Genomic DNA, 23,172 nt, shown 5'->3' with positions numbered 1-23,172 from the left:
GGGAAAGAACATCAAAAAGACAAAGAATGATTCTACAAACTGTGTCTGTGTGAATAAAAGAAAACAGAAGCTTGTTGGAGAACAGAGTGTACCAGAGTGAGGCTACCATTGTAGAAAGTTTGTTGCCCACAAGCTTAACTGAGACATCTGTGTGCTCAAATCTTAATTGGTATTAGTCACAATTTAAATCTTTATGGTTTTAATATTTAGCTTTATGCTTAGCTCAGCCCTAGAGTTCATTACTATCATAGATAAGTCTACTATAACCATCAATATAGAGAATTTTCTGAATGGTTCTTCAAATTGAGTTTCTAGCTCTGACCCTGAGGACCACTGAGAAGTTCATCCTGTGATATGTGGGCAGGCATTTATCTGTTCTTAAGGAGTTCTTCAGACATTCAGTGTTACTCAAAACTCAAAGCATTATTTTTTTATTTATAAAGCAGAAATTTGTTTGTGTTCACCTGTTGGAAGGATTACATCTTAACTTGTGTCAAAACTGAGGCTTGTGGAAGAACATGTCTTAAAATTGTTGGGCTACTGTTAGGCAATTTACTATCCATGAACAAACAGCAGCTTTGAAATTTCTTCATTGATAAGAGTATTGATGTCTGCATTAGTCTGTGCCTGAGGAAGTGTGGGTATATGCTTTTCTATTGCTTCTCAGCAAAAAATGTACATGTTTGATCAGATATGCTAGGGAAGACTTATCATGTTTGTAGGTATGGGTACACATAAAACCCAGTGAATTGTAACTGGGTTGTGTCTGATTGTTACTGTGTAGGTCACACTACATTTGGAGAGATGACAGGTTTGCTTTCTCATTAGTACCATTCCTCTGAATAATCCAGTTTACCATGAAAAAAACCACATGATCAATCTCAAAGCGTTCTGAAGGTTCCAAGAATTTGAAACGACTTCCCCCATTCAAAGAACACCAGCTGTGCTTCAGTATTCTGAAAAATCTGGGTTTTGTAATGAAAGCCTATATTGTCACCCGAAGAAAACCAATTATTTGAAGCTTGCACATAAACTCAGTTTTCCCCTCACAAAATGAGAATTGTAGTACCCTGAGCCACAGGAAGGCAAGGTGGCTTTCAAAGAGAAATTATTTTTGAAAGAAACCAAGTAACCATGTGAGTTCTGTGCTTCACTGAATTGCTAAACATTTTAAAATGAAATCCTTGTGATAATTATTGGAGGCTTGAATAAAACATAAAAGGTACTCAAACAACCCTATTCACAAAGAACAAACAGCAGTAAAACCTGTATTTTTAGCCGAACATGTCTATAAATCAATAGGTTCCTTTCCCTCTGAAAACAAATCCCAACTTCAAAACATAGCTCTTTGAAACTGGATTATCTACTGTATCTTTATGGATGGCTCTGTTCAATTATAGACAAGGCCTATGTTTTATAGAAATATGATTTTATTAATCATGTCAGTGAAAGCACTTGAAAAACACAAGACACTAACTGTATTGTTATCTGAATTGATATCATCTTTACCAGTGATACAGGAAGAAGCAAAGTACGTCTTCCCTGTGAGGTCAATGGGGTTTCAGGTTTGAACTCTCTCTACAGTGTTTACCTCAAAGAGGCACTAATGGCAGTCTTGTACTTCACTATTTCTGTTTTGCTGGACTGGGAAAGATGAGGGAGGACCTCGGAGGACAAGAGAATGATATTCCTTTAAGAACCAGCCTAATCTCTGAGCCAAGAAAGGCTTCACAAACCTTTCTGAAGAACATCTGGGGGCTATGTTTGGTAAGAATCCAGTAAAGTCTTTCCCCTGCCCAACTGCTGGGCAGCAATCTCCACATCACTTTTATGAGTGGTCCTGCTTTCAAGGTTTATCTCTGTATGACAAGGTAAAGTACCAGAGGCTTTTTCTACCTTTTCTCTCCTCAGTCAGTTCAATAATGGTGTTTCTGTGGGAGGAAGAGGTAATAAAGCATCATTTGGGAGGATGTGAATTTACAACTCCCACACACTGTAGTTACACCAAATACTACAGTTCTGCTTCCACCTGGTTTGGGGGAACACATCGCAAGGATTAAAGCATGAACAAGAACAGATCTCTGAATCATAGAATCATAGAATGATTATGGTTGGAAAGGACCTTAAGATCATCTAAGATTTCCTTTCAGCTGATTTTCAGCTAGTTTTGCTTTGCTCTGACATCACAATTAAGTAAAGAAATTACCAGTAGAAGTCATGTACCTCAGCATATATTGATTTTTAATTTTAATAAACGGTGACTGGCAGAATGATGGATTTTATGGGAAGTTCATCCCAGTTTCTTGTGAACATAGTTGAATTGGAGGATTTGATGCTGGCACAGTTATACCTAAAAATGATGGAAAACATTTTCCACATCTTCTGTGCTGTAAATAATTGTTCTAGGGAAAGCAGGTTGTACTTGCTGCTCTCAGAGAGAAAATGATTAGTGTTTCTAAATAAAAGCCCAACAAATCCCAGCCAACAGAAGGAGCTTCACAGAAAAATTGCCTGAGTTGTTGAACATTGTGAATCTCACTGGTCAATGATGATAAACAGAGTTTTGGTAATACCAAATATACCTCTATATGTATGGGTTTGGTTTGCTGTTTTGTTTTGTTTTTTTAAATAAAACCAGCTTTTTCCTCTTGTATCCAGGGGAAACACCAAGGAAACTGCAGTGAACTAGAATTTTGGATGAGGGTGAAGTGATTCAGCCTGACACTGCCCCCTGCAGACTGATTCACCCCTAATGCCACTGCTAGTCTCTGCAGGTGGCTTATCCAAAATGACAGCCCCAAAATAAAGGGAGATCATAATAGTCTTTCTAATTAGAGCACAGGGAAACTAGAAAGAAATCTGACTGCAGCAGACTCAAACGAAATTCTTCCTTGTGCACTTTGAAATAAAGTTAGACATGGAGAAAGCATTAAACCCCCCCAAGCAAATAAGCGTAGTTAAATAACATTTGCAATAGTAGATGACAACGTCCTCTATTTTAGAACATGATGGATGTCAGTGAAAAGAAAATAAACCATGTCCAAATTAAAATAATAACATTGGGCTAATTGCTCTATGGCAATATTCCCATCCACCTCAAAATCAAATATGAGTACAGGAATTGGACGATGAATGCTCTATTTGCTCTCTTTGTTGGCAAAGACTCAAACAATAACTGCAATTCATATGTGTCTTGAGTGTTTTCTCAGTCATTGAAACATATTGCAGGTAGAAATGCCCTAAATATTGTACATTTAACAGTACAGGTGACCTGATTATTAGACCCACTTGCTACAAGGTATCCATATGTGATCTTTTGACCTCTTTGACTTGCCTCAGTAGGAAGTTATCACTGGTCTTCAAGAGCAGGAGTGAGTACGGACTGCTATGCCTCTGACCATTGTAGTCAGTGGTGTTATGAAAAAAACCCAAAGGAGTTGCTTTGAGTTTTATTTTAAGTCACATCCTCAGGTAGGGGCCTTCCTGTGGTGCTTGACTGATCTTTGGCTGTGGAAAATAGGCCACCAGACCTTCAGTCATATAAATAGGAGAGTGGATTTTTTTTTTTTTTGTTTTTTTTTTTTTTGGTTAGACAAAGCAGTCTCTCTGAAGGGAGATTTATAGTGAACAATTAAGTGAACAGGACTTGGGCTGTGCTGCCTAGTCAGGGAGTCTAATTAGATGTAGGAACAGGAGTGCTGAATGTAAGCCAAGTGATAACAACATTGTGGTGTTTGACACAGGGGTGGTAGCTCCCGAATGCTCAGAGCACTGCTAGTATCCACAGCTGATAAACTGGAGGGACTTCCAGATGGGCTGTGAGAATGACTACATGACTACCATGTCTAATAAGGGAAGAATTAGGCTGAGATTGGAGAAAGTTGAAAAATATGTTTCCTGTACCTTTGTATGGGATAGAGAAATTTTAGAAGTTGTTGTTATATGAAGCAGACAGAATTGTAATATGCAAGGATGAAGAACAAGTGAGTCAAATTCAGAATTGAAGCAAGCAGCAAAAGTTATTCCTATGCCAGTTTCTTTACTGCTTAATTAATCATAATTGGCAATGGTTTCCCCATGAATTGAAAAATTTACATACTGTTCCTAAAAAGAATTAATTAGAGTCTGCAGTTTAAAAATTGCTCTATATAGCCATAGCTGTCACTTCTAACTTTATAATCATTAACCAGCTATACGTGGAAATGAAATACAGTTATTGTTTAGCAAGTGGAGAAATCATCCAAATATTGTCACCTGAAACAGAGGAGGGTGTGACACAAAACTTGTGTCACAGTTATCCCATGCTTTTCAAACAGATAGCTAGTTTAGAAGTCTGATTGTACCACTGTCCTTGAAGTGTTGGTAGTTTTTGGTAGAACGGTTGACAATCCTTTAGGTGGTAACATACAGAGATTCGTAAGATTGAGCAACTTATAATGATTTTTTGGTGCTAGTGGCAACAACTGTGACAAGAACAACTCACTGTTTTCATTCAGACTTATTTAGGCAAGGGTTTGTTCCTGAAGGGGTGAAAATAAAAAAGAAATAGTTTTATTTTACCCTTGGTAATACTTAAAAGTGAAGTGAGACACATATGAGTATAGAAGCGCTGCTTTATGATTCTCAGACACGCCCGTAGAAATCCTTTTATTAATGTTGCTCCATCCCTAGTTTGCTTCTCTTAATAATTACAAGCTAACTGACTGGTGCAGTTACTGCTACAGAACTGGAGAAAAAGGAATTTTAAAAAAATCAGCAACATGGGGAAACAGTAAAAATATGTGAGGAAAAATACATAAGGTAGGGTAATAACCATTGGGAAGGGAGAACTGGAAAAAAGAGTTGAAGCCTTGTATACAAAAAATAATAGAGAGGGATTGATGAATGAAGCTGTAATGTGCAGACTGGGAATGCAGGGAACATTTCCCTATTATAAAGTACTCACAGAATCTTAGAATGGTTTGAGTTTGAAAGGACCTTAAGATCATCTAGTTCCAACCCTCCAAAAAAACCCCCCTGGGGGAGCCGCAGGCAGTAGGACGCAGTTCCCCACCACCCTGCCACCAGCTCCACCGCCCCAATGAGCAGCTGCAGTGCCTGCCCCAACTTTTAACAATACTCTTCAAAAAACACCAAAACAGAAACAAAAAACCTCCAGAACACCATAAAATGGGGGAAGGGGACATAGGGAAGACATATTTCTCTGTAATCCACTTGTTTAATTCTATTATTTTTTGTCTTTTATATCAAATATTCTCAGATCTCAGATTAATTTTTTATATGATTTTGTATCCAGTACAGAAGACAAACTACAACTGAAATTACACTAGAGCTTACCAGTGATTAATAAAAAATCATGCAATTAGCAGAGGTCATAAATTTGTATTGGACAGAAATTTAGAAAAGAAACTGAATGGAGATTTTGTCACCATTAATACAATCTTAAGGAATACTCCGGCTTATCTAAAATAAACCAATTAGCACCTTATTTTTTACCACAGGAGTTCCACAGAGGATTCAGAAATCACTGCAGAGTCCCCAGACTTTATCATTAGAGTTTCTCAAGTTCCATTTGTCAACTGAGTGTCTATTGATACAAGTGCTACTTGTAAACAAGTGTCAGGCTGAATGTTCACCAGCTCTGAGTGGAGCTGATAGTTTTGCAGGTGCTGCTGCTAGTTTTTGTTTATCCCAACCTTATTTACTCAAAACAGGTGCAATTTGAAGCCACTAAGTATGTGATTTTTGAACACACATGGACGGAATCCAGTATTGTAATAAAAAATTAAAATTAAACCATCCAATTCAAATAATATCTTCCAGTAACATTAGTGAGAACTAAAATGACCTTCAGAAAGAGTATATAAGCAGTTATAATGGAAACTATACTAACTGCTTTATACTGCAAAATGTGAAAATAAACAACCTGCACACCTATATGCAGAGAGAGCTCAAACCTGCTCTGCTCCTCTAGAAACAAAGAGATGGACCCTGAATAGATTTAGGGATTTTGTTATAGCTGATATGAATTGCAAAATTTATGTCTGATTCTGGCTCACTCCCACATTAGTACAGAAGACGATATCATGACACTTGTTCCATTGCTAATCATCTCCCTGTTCTATTAATTTGGCAGTACATAGACAACACAATTACTACAAAAGAGACGCTTTGGGTTTTTTTCCTCTTAAAATTATTTTCTGTTATTTCACACTAAAGTCAAGAACTTAGTGCCATGATGCACAAGTTTGAAGATGTTCTGACAGGTTAATTCCCTTCACAGGAAAAGTCGGTTAAGCCAGCTTGTGATATGGAACTCATGATATGGAACACTATGACACCAGGTAAATGCTATGTACTATCTGAAGAAACAGTAAGAAGCAGAAGTAATAGCCCATCTTTGTAGGTTTATGTGGAGTAATAGCTTTCGATAGGCAGAAAGAGTGAGAAGTTCTGTCTTTATGCTACGACGATGTTGAGCAACACCTTGACATAACAGTTTTCAGCTGTTAAAAATGAGTGCCTTGGGCAATGTGGTGGCGAGAGTTGATGGGAAAGACACTGCAATTATAGGCTCTTGTAGAGCAGGAAATGGGCAAACTGAAGGACAGCTAGATGTGATTGGGGGTGACAGCAGAAAGTGATAATTTGGTGGCATTGTAGGTAAAATATTAATGAACTGGGAGGAAAGCAATTACTTGTTTGGTAGAGAACCTGATGGAGGAAGTGGTGCCACAGGGTGGTTTTAGAACTTACATACTTTTCATAACACCAAGATGAAAAGCTTTTCTGTCTGAGCAAATATTTAAGAGCACTGGCTGGTTAATTTTTTTTCCCAATAGAGATATTCATCTGGATAGCTGGTGACTATTATGTTGAAAGCAAATATATTGCTGTTTTATTTCTGAAATCGTTTCTGCATCATGTTTTTCCTTAGAGGAGCTGTGAGTTTCCAACAGGCATTGTTCTCCACTATATTTGTAACTCTTTTAACTTTTTTAAGCTGACGTCAGTTTAACATAATAATAAACAATTCACAATGTTTCAGCTATTTCTCTACACTACTATGGCCCCTACAGTACGTATTCTTTTTGTTTCTGAAGTTGACATCAGAAATCAGAACCAAATTAGGCACCATATGCATCAGTTCACATAGTATTTATGGCCCATGATTCATACGTGTTTGTTCTGGGTTATCTGACTAGTCAGCTTCTAGGAGTAACTTTTCAAGCCCTAAATACAGCCAGTATCTCTACATATGAACTCTCTATGCGTATCCACTTTGCAATGATTGAAAATTTGCTCCTTAATATGTATTACCTCTGTCCAGCAGATCCTATATCAAAGTCAGCTATATTAATAATTTTTGAAGATTAACTAGAATCAGGAGATGCTTTAGCACATACACGTATAGAGACCTTTCCTACCTTGAAAGCACAAACCCTCCTTATTTTTAAAATATATGCTTTCCACTGTTGGAGTAATTTTCACTATGTGTTTGCTTTTTAAAGGGAATTCATAGAATTGCAGAATTGCCCTTAGAGAGGCAATTACAAAAAAACAGAACAGTCATGTCAAGCATCAAGACAAATCACTACTGGAGAGCTTGAATAGAAAACTGAATTACAGTCTGAGTTAGGAGATGCTCCATGATTTATTTGTCACTCAGTTCCTGTAGAACCCTGGAAAACATTCAGCCTGAAGGAGAGATCATCTTACTCTGGTCACCACTGTGACTAGAATAAATTGTTTGATTTTTTTACTTTAATGCACCTAACCCTACAGGAAGGGAAAGACATTAGTGATTACAGACAGTCAGTCTAAGACACAGCCCTCTGTGTCTTAGCTTGCAATATCCATTCTTTCCTCTTAAATTACTGGAGCTCACAGTGACACTGCAGATGAAGCGTTAATGTAAAATTCAGTATTTTGAAACCTAGGCAAAGGGCAGAACAGCACAAACAAGTCTCATGAAGCTCAGCTGATAACAGCTGCAGTTGTCAGTTTGCTATATTCAGTTCAGTGGCATTACAGGAAGATCTAGAATTACTTGACTCTTCCCCAAATGCCTTTGTTTTTTCATTCCACAGCAATAATGCTTGTCCTCCAGTAGGTTTTTTTTCCATCTTTACCTAGGAAGGCTTCTGATGGGGCTTGGATGTGTCCTTGTTCTTCGGGAGTTCCTGGGAACTCACCCTATTTCATGTAAAACAAGAGACTCTTTGGTGATAAACCAGTTAAGGGCTGGTTGCTACACTGTAATACTACTATTTCCTCTGGTACCCCATGAGATGTTCCCATTCCCAGAGCACCCAGCTCAGTGAAACAGCTCTGATCACTGATATGTTCAAATAAATGCTTTTCTCAATACCTTTAGTTTTCAATATTGAGTGCAACAGTATTTCCCAAAGAGAATGAGCCCTAAAGCTTCAAGACATTAATTAATACGTTTGTGTGTAGACAGATGTTTTCCTGAATGAAGTTTAAACAATACCTGTTTTCTCCTGCCTGTATTGCTCTTGGAGCTTCTGTGTCACTGTGCCTTATATTTAAAACAAAACCAAATCATTTTCTAGTATCAGCTCCCACGGCAGATACAGATTGCAGGCAGGCACCCCAAATAAATATATAGCAACAATGGTTTCCCAGGGAACATCCATACAATCAACAACTGCAATTCAAATAAGGCAACTAAAATACATCTTAGAAAAACTCAGAAATAAAAAACATTTCTTCCTATAAATATTATTTTCTTCCAGTGATAATTTGCACTCTGCTTCAATGAAAAGTGTTGATACCGCTGCCAAATACACCAAGTATTTTGTTTTCAAGATCAACGGTATTTCTCCTGTTGGCTTTTGTGGCAGAGCTTCTGAATGAAAAATAGCAAAATATTGTAGGTTGGTCTTTTACCATTAGATGATGTCATAACAACTATTACCAAAAATATTACTTTCGCCTGTGTTTTATCACAGTTTAACTACCAACTGAAGGCTAACAAGAAAAGTCCTGAGTTAATTTCTACTGCAAATGTAATTAGTTAATAAAGCACGAGAACTAATGGCTTGGACGCAAGAACAAGCATGGGGTATACCATAAGCTTAAACATTAGCTGCTGTGGGGTTCTTATATGCAAAATCTGCCTTTAATTCAGGAAATAATTCAATATTTGTAGGTGTCTAAGATCTTAGCAATATGGGTAATTTATTCGCAATAGTAGAATTTCAGATTATAAAAAGCAGAACATTTGAAAATTATTAGCTTTTCCTGTTTTTTCCCTGCCCATGGGATGATCTTAAGGTCCTTTCCAACCCAAACCATTCTGTGATTCTATCTTCCTTGGAAGACAAATATATATTTTCGTTGCCAGCTAAACAGTTCCTGGGTATTTAAATAAATTCTGACCCAGTGTTTCCAGTGGTGGTCTCTAGATTAATAAACTTTGTAAATGGCATTGGAATAACAGTATTCAGCAAATGCCAGTTTGAGTTCAGGATGGGCTCACAAAAACAAATTCCAATTGTACTGCGTCAGAAAGGACATGAATTTGTTTCCTGCAGCAAAAAGTGAGAGCACTGCTATTTTAATATCTGTACCAGAAAGTTTTGTTTATCTGTCTAAATTATTGGAGGATGTTGTTTCAGAGCACAAAGGAGACTATTTGGTTTATAAATGAAAGTTGGCGAGCTAAGGAGGTAGTGACAGAAACTATTGCTTTAGTCATCATGGAATATGACATTCTTGCATCTAGTGTGTATTTTCTGGAACCAAATGTAGGACAAAATCCCATGTGATTATGTAGGCAGAAAACATTTTTTAAATATCATAAAAAAATAGATGAAGTGGAACTGATTGACATAATTTATTTAACTTTTCAAAAGCTTTTGACAATATTTCTACTCAGAGTCTATTAAATAAAACATAATTGTAGGGAAGCACTAAATAATATAATGGGAAATGTCCAAGGGATGTCTTCTCAAAAAGGAGTGCAGAGAATGGCAACTATACTGATCAAGAAAATAAAAAGTACAAATGAGAAAACACGGGCAGCTCACCCTGACTTGGGAAGTGAAGTCTGAAGAGGGACATGGATATTTTCAGAAAATGTCTGTAATATGACAATAGTGTCTGTGCTCTACATGTCCTTGAAAAAAAGTCCCTCTCCAGATTTCTTGTCAGCCCCTTTAAGTACTGGAAGCTGCTCCAAGGTCTCCCTGGAGCCTTCTCTTCTCCAGCTGAACAATCCCAATTCTCTCAGCCTGTCTTCACAGGAGAGGTGCTCCAGCCCTCTGAGCACCTTGTGACCACCTCCCTCGACCTGCTGGTCATGCTTCTTTTGATGCAGTCCAGGACATGGTTGGCTTTCTGGGCTGCAGGCACACACTGCTGGGTCATGTTGAGCTTCTCATCAATCAACACCCCCAGGTCATCCTTTTCAGGGCTGCTCTCAACCCATTCTTGCCCAGCCTCTATTTGTGCTTGGGATTGCCCCGAATGTATAGTTTCAATTTGGTTGATACTAGGCTTAAAGATGTCTTTTACTGCATTTGTTTTCTGTTTAAGATTCTAATTAAACAAAAGGCACTCAAGAAAATGAAGATTTCTTTACCTTTGCAGTGAAATTACTTAAAGTGGGGGAAAAAAGACAATGTGAATACTTCCTGATATGTTTGCTTACAAAAGAGATTGGGGGGGATTTTAGTTCCCACCCTCATTTTGTTTGGTTTAAGCTGTAGTGAGGTAGAAAACAAGGTATTTTTAACATCACTTTCTAGAACATTTTTTGTTTTAATTCTGAATGAGATGATAATGGATAATCTGACTGTAAAAATCTTTTTAAACAAAATACCCCAGATGATCTTAAGCCTGAACCTCGGGTCAGGTTTCTGCGCTGAACTCAGTTTTCTGACATGCTTTGGCTACCTGTCCTATTTTTAAGTAATATAATATATGGCATTACACGTGTCAAATTCAGTTGGTGGGTCTCACTCCTAATTAATAATCATTAATACAATTCCCTCCTTTTGCATACCATAAATGTCATTAGATCTTCAAACTCTTATGGAGTATTATATCAAAGGTAAACTATTTTTTCATTCTAAGGGACACAGTCTTCTCCAGTGGGCATGATAAATATCAAGCAAGAAATATCAATATTGAGACTCCCTCTAAAAGTGGAATTGTGATAATTTATACAACAAAAATAAGATTTGCGGAGTTTTCAAGACCATTCAGATATGCTAGTTTTTAAGACTAGTTTTCCAAATCTTAAGTTGAAAAAATGTTTGCATTCCATAAAGTCATCACAACAAAGAAGGAAAGGGAAAATTTCCTTCTACTTGGACTATAGTGTTCTAGCTGCCAGAAACTTTTGGAAGTCACCATCCAAATTTCCAGAGAACTGTAATCTCTTATTTAATTCTATTAGTTTTGAGAGTAGTTTACACTGTGAAAGAAAAAGAATTTAAAGGCAGATCCTAATTCTTTGTAAAGCTTACTCTATTAAAATTATGCCAAGGGAGTAGGGGAACTGACTAACTGCTTTCTTTAGCATGGAAAGTGAGAGTCTGCAGAGAGCCCATTTCTGTGTGCTGGCTCTACAAGCGATTGATTTTGCACAGCCACTAATTTTTAAGCAATTCCCTGATGTGAACTCAATACTCTATTACCTCACGTAATGAAGATCCTGAGTATTTGCCTGTGATTTAATTTGCAAAAGGTTTCCTACATACCCTTCTCTAAGCTGTACAACTTTGGTAAATGTATAGTCACTGAGGTAGAGAATGACTTGCTTTCCATAATTATGTCCCATCCTTACTCCAGTGAATAAATTATCACAAGCTTCTACCTCTGCTTAAGACTTATTTTATTTGTCCTTATTCATTCTCAAGCCAAATCATATATTTGAAAAAGATTGGAGTTATGTTGCGTTTTATACCTCAAATATCAGTCATTTGCTAGTAAATCTTTTTTCAGAACACTTTTTATTTTTTTAAAATCAGCAAAGTTCACTGCACTTGTGCAATTCATGGGGAAAAGGGAATTCTGCAATTTTTCTGAACTTTGCTCAAAGTAAAAAGAGCAACTGTAACCTTTAACTTAAATAATGATTCATATTTACAAGGTATGTTATCAGAATGGCATTATAACAAATTGTTGTGCACCTTCACATGAAGCTATTAAATAAACTCTATGTAAAGTTCTTTCTAACATAACTGGTTGTTAAGCTAAGGGTGTTAGTATGCCCTTAGTTTCTTCCCAAGAAACACTGGCATGGTTTCTGTTACCAAGTCCTAATCCAACCTATGACAGAATACCCAGATATGTTTAATTTATTCTGTATTTCACTCACCCTACTAAATTTAGCGATTTTTCTGAGTGGTCTCCTGGCTGTAGTTTAAGGATATAATGAATAGTTCTTAAAACCAAACTCATTTCAGAAACCACATGGCTCCTGACCCTCTTTATAAAGTTCAAGAGATATGAGAGAACATGAATTGCACAATGAAGAAAAGCCTCTGTTCACAGTACTGGAATTGAGCTCATTTGTGTCTTATGCCCCACAAACAAGGTTAGAGATGAAAGCTAAAGGATGCACAAAACCTTTAGTGGCCGTTACAGCAGACTAAGGTGACATACCTACCCTGAAGGACAGCAGAGATAATGTTCTTGTAAAAGAAACAGAAACAAGCTGCCTTAGGTTTATGTGGATCTGTATTATTTAGAATTTATGTAGTGAAATTCTTGCAATAAGGTGCAAAGAGGATTACTGGATTTTCAGTGTATTAAGGACTGAAAATTTAATAAATAACTTGACTAAAAACAGTGTTGCTCACATTCCAGGTTCCCTTTTTGTAAGGGCTCTGCATTTGTACAGAAGTCTGTTCTTTCCAGTAAAGCAGACCAAAAAACCACAGAAAGCAGGACACAGTAGGAAACTAGTAACAAGTATGGTTTTAAATTGCGTAATTGGCATTTTGCAGTGGTAGGAGAAGGAGATGACCTCGGCATTACAAAGTCCATATTATTACCAAAAGACAATGGATGGTAGAATATAAGAAAAGACAAGCCTTGACTTGCTAGACAGAGCAGAGAATTTTGAACTACTGGTATTTAAAACATGAATATGAAGTTTCAATTTGACATTCGAGTTAAAGACAGGAGGAAAAATCCAGTGAAGGACATAATGAAAAAATTTCAAGATTTGCCTAAAAACGATGTATTTTTAGCAATTATATTTTTAACAAAAAGGATCAAGAGGTAACATATGTATGACCAATTCTAGATATATAAATCACAGCAAATTACAGTGAAAAGATGCCACATTTCACACATTAAGTCCTCTGCTATACTGTGATTGGCATGAATAACCATGTAGTTGGAATAAAAAGAGATTAACCATTGAGAATGGAGACAACAGTTCTTTCTTCATGGAAAATTACAACAATAATTGGGATTGCAGCGTTATAGTCATGTCTTGTGAGGTTTCTTTTCCCATTTTAAGTAGATTACTCGATTGCAGAAAATGATCTGGTGACAACAAAGGGAACAGATATTTATATTCAGTGGCCATTACTGAAACAAACTGCAGTCCTGTATCAGATGGAAAGGTACAAATGTTAACCGTGGGAGTAGAAAGGAAATAACTGTGCAAGAGGATAAGGAAACATGCTTAGTTATAGGGAAGACAAACTGTGGAGGGTTCACAAGGGTGTCTTTGCCAAGAACTTTAGGTTATGTCTATATGGTACAAGGCAACGCTGTGCAGAGATGTTTGTGCTAACACTAAATGGTGTACCAGTTACAAAGAATAAAATATTCATATTAGTGGCTATCTGATGTGTAAGTATCCATGAATTTTAGAAAAAAGGATTTATTACTTCAGTGAAGTGCTGAGTTAACACAACTGTGGTGTTCCCTAGATCTGAAATATTTCATACAGTTTATCAATCAAAGCTGTTTGGTTGTATTAGAAAAAAACCACAAAATTCTCCAAAGAGCTATCAGAAACATTCTAAAGCACATTCTGCAAAGGGGAAGGTGTACTGAGAGAAGGCTATTTTTCTCACTGTAGTACTGTCTAGTGTGGTGTATTGCCTGAATCAGAATGGATGAGTAGCTTTTCAGCTCTCTCAGTTCTCCACCAACAGTGTAGATGTGTCTAACCCTGTCCTGTTAAGCCTAAATGCTGAAACAAGACTGCAGAATCCTAAAAAAAAATATGCCAGAACAGATCCAGCAGTTTAATTGCATCAGACTTTCTGCTGACAGTCTGAGTGTCTCTTCTCCATTTTGACTCTTAAACGGCTTCCATCAATACAATACCCATGGTATACACAAATGTGAATCAATTTATCTTTATGATGCCTTTAAAAGTAAAAAGTGTCATCTTTTATGTGTCCCCTCTCTTTCATGCAGTGTAATTACAGAATGATACTAGATCTCATGACTAGAGGCCAGTTCACTCAGTCTCTTTTCACCCATTTAAATCAAAGTTGAGTTGGTATCAGAACAAATATTCAGTTGCTGTGTCCATAAGGAAATAGAAATATTTAACAATAGCTAATGATACTAGCCTGAGATTCAGGAAACTAGGATGTTAAGTACTGGAATTGTAGGGCATGAGACACTGGTGTAGTAACATTTTAATAGGACAGTGAGAGTGAGAGCTGAAAGACCATTCTGATTCTACTAATGCAGGAACCTGCATGAAGTGATATCCAGAATTTTTTGATCAAATGGCAGCAAAATGGTTTTGCCATGAAGTTGGGAAGGCACTGGCTATAAATTTTTCATAGGGAAGATCCATCAGTGGTAATCAGAGCTAGAAATCACTAATGGAACTTCTGGTAAGAAGGTGGCATTTTAACATTTGCAGCAAAGCATGGTTGAAATGCAGCTTTAGTTCTTCTGCTGGATGTTCACAAAATCAGGTGTGGTTTAGGATAGTGAAGTTTGCTTATGGATGCCAAGTATTCCTGATTCAATACAAAAGGACTTCCCAGAGATGTGGTATTTTCTCCAAGCGCGTTTCCTAATATAAGTCTCCTCTAAATAAGAAAAGTTAATCTTCTTTAAGCCTCACTTTAACTATAAAAAGGAAATTGGAAGCTAATATTCACTCAAAGACACAGCTTAATTACCTTAAGATGAACTGTTTAAAATAACTTGAAGAATATGTAGGGCATGGGTTTTTAAACGTTTCCTGCAGTTCATTTCTCTGCATGATAACTTGGCTTAATTACTTCTCTTAGCTTTAGCTTCAGATCTGTAAAATACCTCTGTTAATTTTAAACACATACCAGTTTTCAGAGTGCCAGAGATGGATAAAATCTAGGATAGTATGGCTATCAGAAACAGCATTCTCTCTCTCCTTCTGGAGTCATCAATCACTAATTCTATAGCCAGACTTGTCAAAGTTTATGTCTTTTTTCAAAATCTACTTCTTCATTCAAGCTATGGGGCATATAGCGGGCAGGGCAGATTTCAAAGAGCTAGTATTTATTTAAATCATCATTCCTCCAAAGTTAGAAAAGAATATAGTGTTGCAGCAATGCTATTCACCTCAGCAAAGATTTTCCACTCTCAAGGTTTTTCTCCATGCTTGCTATGTACACAGAGGACACGCTTCCAAGCTTGGTTGTTCTCTGGCAGACATTACTATTTCTGATATACTTAACTTGTTGACATAAATCATATAATCAGAGACTGAAAATATTTTAAAATTGGAAAGTGTATATGGTGCTCATGCTTCCACATATGCACGAATTCTTCATCTAGCTTTCCCATGTAAAATGTACATATACAAACAGTTTGTTTAGATACATTTCCACATGAATGTCATTTACACAGCTCCTTTTGTATTTTCTTTAAAGTATCTCACAAAGCGGTAAAACAAACAGTGTTGAGGCACAGTGTAAAAACCAACAGTGTTGCACAGACTGTCTCTAGTTCAGCAGTTCCACAGGAAACAGATACAGGTTCTTTCTTATACCCTAGGTTTTCTTCAAAAGAGCTATCAAACAAGCTATCTGGGTTCCTCTTCACACCCCCACTTGGTCATGCCCAAGAAACCAGAAGTACCTGAAGAACCAGTGTAACAGTCATCTTAAAAGCTAACATGTTCCTGCAAGACTGTGCTCACAACTGTGGTATTTTTTAACAGCTGAGGCATTCGAAAATATAGTGGTAGCATTGCCCCAATCAATGGGAAATCTCAGTTGTACCCTCTACAAAGCAAAGCAAGTTCAAACACACATCTGTGACTTCTGGGCAGAAAGGCTACACTCACATACAATGAGGCTAGGTTCGAGTGAAACCATTGTTGCCAAGTCTGTATCAATTTGCAGCCAAAACACAAGATCCAAGGCATCAGATGCCATGTATATGAGATCCTGAGCTTGCAATGGGGGAGCGAGAGCACACGGGGGAGGTGGTGGCTAATAGTCTCTATAGCAAGCATTATTTCAGGGAAAGGGGTGTGGGATTGTTTAATTTTCTTTTTAAGGGCTGTTTAATGTAAAACTGCATGGATGAGAGCACGTACCACTACCATGAAAACAAATTCTGTGTTCTCCCAAACCAGATGCAAGTTTCTCCACTGAGAAGATGACTCTTGGAGCCAGATTCTGGTTTGGGAGAGGTGCCAGGCAGTTGTTGCCATCAGGACCTGGAAGCAGGGTGGAGGTTCAGATCATGCCTTTGTGTAACAATTTCCTATCGATAAGATCTGGATTGACCTTGAGAGTTAGTGAAAAGACTGCAGGACCCACATTTCTCACATGGACAGAAGGCCCAGAATTAAAGGAGGAATTCCCCTCAGTGGTACGGTTTAGTGGTAGTCTTGGCAATCCTGGTGTAATGGTTGGACTTGATCTTAAAGGTCTTTTTCAACCTCGTTGATTCTGATTCTGTGAGCAATTGGAAGTCCTCTGGAATCAGCATTCACAGCTAAATGAATAAATAAATAGAAAGCCCAACCCCAACCTGAAGTTGGGGTTATATGGTAACCCTATATATGGTATATGGTAATACAGAAACTTTAGAAATAGATTATAACTGGTATTCTTTTTCATCGGCATGTTGGTAAGTCACAGCCTATAGCTGAAGTTCATGTCAGTGTGCAATGCTAGAGCAAACCCCCTTTTTTTAACCAAATCAAGATAAAATTTATATAACATGGTTCCATGGGGATTTTTTCTGTGACAGTTGACAGCCATTAGGCTTGTGTGATGCTAATGAGGGCAGACAGCTATATAAGCTATTTCCCTCACCCGCAACTATTTGACTTCTAAATTTGTGCTCAAAATCCATTTCCAGCTTCAGCTGCTTTTTCTGGGTTCCCTTCACTTCTCTGACTAATCTGAATGTCATTTTAATGTTTTGCATAGGCATGGTAAATTCCCTAGAAGGAAAAGTGAGACAACGAAGACACTGGTGAAATCAGCATTTTATGCGACAGGATGCTGTCCTGTTCTGGCTGTTTAAATAAGGTCCAGAGCCACCTTATAACATTTAGCATTTTTGTCTTGCTAAAGGCAGTCTTTTTTTCCTTTTTTTTCTTAAATACACACAGACTTGTTAACATACCAAAGTTGACACTGAAGCACTATGCTTACATAGAATTATTACAGATAAGGCAGACTGGGCCTAATCCTGTCTCCAGTAAGAGGAACTTCCACTGCTATAATGACGAGCTCTGTAAATTCTTTTTTCTGCCTAGACCAACAGGTATTTCTACAAAGAACAGCTCAGCTCTCCAAGAACAACCTTAATAACTGTGACTGAAAGATTTTTGTAATGCAATGATCTCCTCTCCATTGACTATAGGAGGGACTCTTCATTAGGGACTCTAGTGGTAGGACAAGGGGTAATGGCTTTAAACTTAAACAGGGGAAGTTTAGGTTAGATATAAGGAAGAAGTTCTTCACAGTGAGGGTGGTGAGGCACTGGAATAGGTTGCCCAAGGAAGTTGTGAATGCTCCAACTATGGAGGTGTTCAAGGCCAGGCTGGACAGAGCCTTGGGCGACATAGTTTAGTGTGTGGTGTCCCTGCTCATGGCAGGGGGGTTGGAACTAGATGATCTTAAGGTCCTTTTCAACCCTAACTATTCTATGATTCTGATTCTATCTAGACCAGATCAGAGTTCAAATAAAGTGGCGATTTAGGCTCTTTTCAAAAAAACAATTGCTGGGTAATGGGTATCACTGGGGTGGGAATAGCAGTGTTTTAAAATCCATCTGAATAAGGCAGAGTAGTTTAATTACCTTTTCCTTTCTACCTAACTTCTCCTCTATCCTACCACCTTCCCACAATTAGTTTTGGTTTGATACAAATAACTAGTTTCTGAAATACAGATTATCTGGAGACAGAAGTCCTGCATATTATCTTGCTCTCCTCACCTTTGATAACTTTTTCCTCTGCTACAAACAGAACAGCAATAACCATAGCACGGTCAAAATTTTTGCTATACTGAAAATAGCTAATTGCTACCAATAGCTTCATTTTATGTGAATAAGTAGACATCATTTTTTCTTGCATTGAATTAGCAGTAAAAAAGTACAACTCTGGTATTTTTCACTGTGTGGGCACCATCTAATATCCTCTCAATGCTCATTCCTTTCTCTCCAGAGTATAGTTTATGCGTCTAACTGAGAATAACTTAAACAAGTCAGGTGAGTGGAAAAAAAACCCCAACATATATTCTAGGTGAAGAGTCTGCTTTCTATGGGATTATTTATTTATGACTTAGAATTAGAAACATTATGATACCAGTGCTACAACAGTTCGTTCATTATGGTCTGCCATGCTGTACTGTTGTGTTCTCAACTTCCCTGCAGTAGGATAAATTACATCTGATGGGATGTAAATGAAAAAGTTTCCTAGTTAGAATAATTTTACATCACAGTAATTTATTCAAAGGTCAGTGAATGTGATTTCCTTGAGCTTTATCTTACAGTTTTTAAGGGCTAGGCAGTTCATAGCAGCAGGTCTAACAATGATCAATATAATGCCCAAAAGAGAAAGGTATCTTGAAATTAACAAAATAATAAATCAAGTTTCAGTTAATTTTCCAGCTGATTCTTAAGGAATTCTTTTAATAGTAATCTTCTTTAACAGCAAGTTCTCACCAGAGAACAAAGATGCACTGGCCTAGACCTTCAGCTAATACAAACCAATTTTCTCCTGAAACACAGCATACCTAGGCTGGGGTAGCAGGGGTGGGGGTAAGGAGAAGGATTAACTTTTTATTATTTGTAACTAACAGCACATGTTTTCAGAGCATACTAGCTCTGCCTCAGGACAGCAAGCACATTAGAAGCATTAAAGCACATTAGCTGCATAGGGATTAAGATTTCTTCATTATTTATTTACTTTTTCATTATTATCTAACTAAAGAAAAATTAAATCAGTGTTAGAAAGTGAAATGATACCGTCCTGTATTGCCAGGAGTACTGTAGCCGAAATAAGAAAGTACCTAACAATGATTCTCATAGGTGAGTGGTATGAACCACCTAAGTATTTTTAATTGAACAGCAAGAAGTTTGTATACACAGACCCTTTTATTTTTAAGTTCTCCACTCATGACACACCTCAACAGTAGCTTTGGCTTCTTGGGCATGGCTGTGTACACATGCCATGTCAGCACCTGACACCAAATATAATAATATTCTAATATACTCATCTCAATAAGTGCTAGATGGCAGGAAGGATATTGGAATGGATTAAACTGTGTTCAGAACTGAATTCCTCTGCTAAACATTAGAGTACTTGCAGACCATTTAGCCATTTACATTTTCTCCCATTTATAATTTAATCTAACATCTTCCCCCCGCCCCTGGTAATTTGTGGCTTAGTTATTGTCTAGATAAACAATATATAATGTTCTAAGATTTTTTAAAGTTACTGATAAAATAAACACCAGCATATGCATCTATTTATATCCAGTATTGTGATATCTATTATTATTGCCTTGATACCTTTTGAAACAGTTTGTCTTAAGTCAGGTTTTGATTTGTTAGATCTACTGACAGATTGCTAAAAAGAATGTTAAACACAGACCATGTATTCATGAAAATATCAGATATTTACTTCTCTTTCTTAATTTGAATGAAGTTTACACTGTTCAATTTGAAAAATCCAAAGTCTTGGATACTCCAACTTCATTATTTCAAAGACAGAGTTTTTCAGACAGAGTTATATCTTCCCATTTCTTAAAAGTACTATAGGTTGGACCCTCACTTCTTTCCTTGAAACCAGAAACCAGGATCAGACTCTGGGAGCAGGGATACCATGCACAGACTGACAACAAGGCATACAGAGCAGCAAACAAGTACAAGCTATGCACTGTATAAAATTATCAAAGATCAAGCAGGGAAAAAAAAGATGAAGGGAAAGAATTACGTCTAAGCAACCTCATCAATACAATCTGAAATGAAGAACATGGGTTTTAATTCTATTAACTTAACCAAACTATGTTAAAAGCAGTATGGAGTAACTGTTGGAGCAGGAAAAATAATGTTCTTTGGGAATTTACATTTTTATTCTCTTGCTTATACGGTGCCTACCAGTAGACTATAATTATATCAAACATCTCTTCATTTATCATATATAGTTAGATTTCAGTTAATTTTTCTTTTATCTCTTAGTCTATTTATTGATGAAGAACAACATATTTAACTCGTTGCTTAAAATCTGAGTTATGATTCTGAAACTATAACTCTCCGTAAGACAAATGGTTCTGTTTCTTTTCCCTGAGTAGAATCAAGCCACCTGGTAGAAGAAATGTCTGAGATTTAGAGCTTTGAATAGCAGTGACAAGGTGCAGGTAGGGATTTAAGAAAAATGTAAATCTTTTTTTCCTTCTGGTCAACACTGACCTTGCCTGACATTGCTGCAAGGATTCACTCCTCTAGGAATGAGTCTAGCATAATTCTATTTTATGCTGTTCTAGTTCTTACACTGATCTCATCTGTATAATATTTCAGTGCTTTCCAAGTTCAACATTATAATCAGCAGGATGAATATGATTTTCTTTCTTACATCCTCTTTCTGTGGGGAAATAATATGCACAAGTGCATCAAATGATGTATAAGTGTTAATACCACATGTGTATTACACAGATACGTACTAATAAAGGCAAGCTGAAGAGACAATGATTCCACCAGGAGAAGGGGGTGATGAAGACTGTAATGGTTCTTGGATCCTATGGCTTTGTTTTCCATTGATGGAAGGCTATGAAAAATTATATGATTTTTCTGTTATCAAAACCAGGAGAAAGCTCAAGTTCACCAGTGAAGAAGACAATGGGATTAAAGCCATTTGGAATAAGAAAATATCTCTCCACTGATGTTTGCTTAAAGGAATAGGACAGGAAGTTGGCAGAGACATACTTCGATGTCCCATTGGATAAATGAATTTCCAACAAAATGAACATATGAAAAGAAATTATGTTGTCAGAGGAATGTCAAAACTCTATAGATGATGCTGATCTATAAATTCACTGCTAAGAAAAGGAACAAATGGTGATAATACGACAGTTCTTTTTAAATGCTATTTTAAAATTTACAACTTGCTCTAGTAGTATGTAGTTTCCTATGTGGGCTTAGCATGTTTCCTCTGTTTCGAGATCACATGTTTTTAAAAGATGTCCTTTTATAGAAAGTTTCGGTTGCTTACTTGCTCTGCAGTATGTATACCTAATCTCTTTTTATTACTCCTTCTCCAGCTATTCCTTTTTCTCATTCGTCCCCCACCACCTCAGTTGACTTAGGCAACTGGAAAATGTATCTTCCATATGCAATGAAATCCTATGGAAATGAGGTCTGCCATATACATTCTTTGTCATCTACAGAAAGGAATCCTATTATCCACTGCCCATGAAATTACTTATGTGTCTAACTCTCAGGGCTTGGCCTTATCAACACATCCTGCTTTTGCAGAAAGGGAAATGCAGCTGCATTGTAGCAACTCTAATGACAGGTGAACAACAGTGTCTCCCTTTCAAAGTCTAATTCTCTTCATCTCTACACCAATGTGAATTTAAAGTAATTTCTAGATCTCTATGAAATTATAATAACACAGTTCGAGTAGATATCATATAGTTAAGGAGTAAACTCAAATCTTAGAGATTTTTTTCATGTTAAAGACATTTTTGACATGTGGCAATCGGTATTATCTGCATATGCTGTTTTCTTGTTCCGCAGGAGACAGTAATGTAATATTCACATGCCATGTTATCATTTCCACACCCATCACATCTGCTTTTTCGAAAATGAGAAGAGGTACCTAAGGTTAATGTTACAATTCAAATTATCTTCAGAATTCTCAAGAAACAGAGCTAAAAAGTAGAAGATGAAACCTCAATAAGAAAAACATCTTCTGTTTTACCTGTCTCATCCCAGAAAGGGAATTCAATCCACATGCCCCACATGCTTTACCTACATAGTCACATTTTCCCTGAAGAGCTAAGTATGCTTTCTATAGGAGGAGCACTTGTAAAGGCTATAGAAATGTAATAAAATACACACTTCCTCAATAATGGAGAATGACTTCCTGGAATTCCAGTCCTCTCATCCTTCCAAACAGAATCCTCAAACAGAACAGATACTCTCTGGAGAAAAAAATGCCATAATTTCCTGGGACTTTCATTTTGAAATTCAGAAGGATGCTGAAGTGCATTATTAAGGCATGATTAGATGACTTTGCAATTAAGGATGCTTTGGCCCATCATGAATCTGACCAGCACATAGAATTACTCATATTTGCCATGAGGAGAATGTGCCAATAGGAACTACCCAGGTTATTTAGACTACCAAAATAAAAAAAATATGCCATGTGTGGTCTCATGGTACCTTAGGTAGTACCAAGTTCTGTGCACTGTTACAACCAGCCAATAATTTAGAACATGTCAATAATTCAACTTTGTCAACTGTTCATTGAATTTTTCATCGTTAAACACTTAAGTACTTCAGCAATACTTGCTAGCCTTACTTCAGTAAAGTGCTTCTGGCTTTATTCATGAATGCAGCTTTTGGTGTGTTCTATGTTTAGACATAGTGAGTAATTTCTAAGTAAAGGGTTTTCATCTAGTTGGTAAAGCATCTCATGCTTGCAGCAAAGAATTTACATGGTGCTTACCATGTCCCATGCATTCATGCATGTGAATTTTG

At 37.0% G+C, this 23,172-nt stretch overlaps 1 protein-coding gene across 1 annotated transcript in view; it reads right to left on the bottom strand.

Moving 5' to 3' along the window:
* The window catches only part of AK5 (adenylate kinase 5), a gene marked incomplete at its 3' end in the record, with an annotated part of 42,885 nt that overhangs the window by 874 nt on the left and 18,839 nt on the right, over window positions 1–23,172 (bottom strand). The window lies entirely within an intron of this gene.

Source organism: Nestor notabilis, unplaced genomic scaffold (assembly GCF_000696875.1).
Source record: "Nestor notabilis isolate BGI_N333 unplaced genomic scaffold, ASM69687v1 scaffold14559, whole genome shotgun sequence".
Lineage (NCBI taxonomy): Eukaryota > Metazoa > Chordata > Aves > Psittaciformes > Psittacidae > Nestor > Nestor notabilis.
Note: the sequence above shows the minus strand (reverse complement) of the source record. Positions and strands in the feature narration are given on the sequence as shown.